This window comes from Anopheles ziemanni, assembly GCF_943734765.1.
Source record: "Anopheles ziemanni chromosome X unlocalized genomic scaffold, idAnoZiCoDA_A2_x.2 X_unloc_35, whole genome shotgun sequence".
NCBI lineage: Eukaryota > Metazoa > Arthropoda > Insecta > Diptera > Culicidae > Anopheles > Anopheles ziemanni.
The window spans coordinates 3695-5000 of NW_026689802.1; positions in this window are offsets into that span (position 1 = coordinate 3695).

Here is a 1306-nt window from a genome sequence, read left to right on the forward strand (position 1 = left end):
CCGGTAGGGCCATTAGACCACAACGCTTGCTAACCATGCAAGTGGTCTCGGACAACAGGCGATACCCGAAGTACATCCGAAGAGTGTATATCAAGTGTTTGTTCACCAAGTCCTCAACCAACCCCAAGTACCCGGAGGTACCCAGAGTGTTGGGTCCGCCAACCACTACCAGCACTCTAAGTCCTCGCGAACCCAAAGTGTTTGCCCGGTAGGGCCATTAGACCACAACGCTTGCTAACCATGCAAGTGGTCTCGGACAACAGGCGATACCCGAAGTACATCCGAAGAGTGTATATCAAGTGTTTGTTCACCAAGTCCTCAACCAACCCCAAGTACCCGGAGGTACCCAGAGTGTTGGGTCCGCCAACCACTACCAGCACTCTAAGTCCTCGCGAACCCAAAGTGTTTGCCCGGTAGGGCCATTAGACCACAACGCTTGCTAACCATGCAAGTGGCCTCGGACAACAGGCGATACCCGAAGTACATCCGAAGAGTGTATATCAAGTGTTTGTTCACCAAGTCCTCAACCAACCCCAAGTACCCGGAGGTACCCAGAGTGTTGGATCCGCCAACCCGTCCCGGCACTCCAAGTCCTTGCGAACCCAAAGTGTTTGCCCGGTAGGGCCATTGAATCACAACGCTTGCTAACCATGCAAGTGGTCTCGGACAACAGGTGACACCCGAAGTACATCCGAAGAGTGTATATCAAGTGTTTGTTCACCAAGTCCTCAACCAACCCCAAGTACCCGGAGGTACCCAGAGTGTTGTATCCGCCAACCCGTCCCGGCACTCTAAGTCCTTGCGAACCCAAAGTGTTTGCCCGGTTGGGCCATTAGATCACAACGCTTGCTAACCATGCAAGTGGTCTGGAGTATAGGTGATACTGACATACCACCGAGATGGTACATCTAGTATTGGGTCACCAAAACCAAACCAACCCCAAGTATCAACCCGGCATACTCAGAGTGATGGATCCGCCAACCCGTCCCGGCACTCCAAGTCCTTGACGAACCGAAAGTGTTTGCCCGGTAAGGCCATTAGATCACAACGCTTGCTACCCCACGGCGAGCTAAACATGCAAGTGGTCTTAGGCAACAGGTGACACCCGAAATTCATCCGAAGATGGAATATCAAGTGTTTAATCACCAAGCCAGCATCCAAACACCAAGTACCCCGGGAGGACCCGATGCGTTGCGACCATCTCCAAGTTCTTGACGAACCCGCAGTGAAAGGCGGTAAGGCCTCTGGGCCGCAACGCTCGCATGTGTTAACCCGCAAACACCACTGACCGGTCGGTCCACCGCAA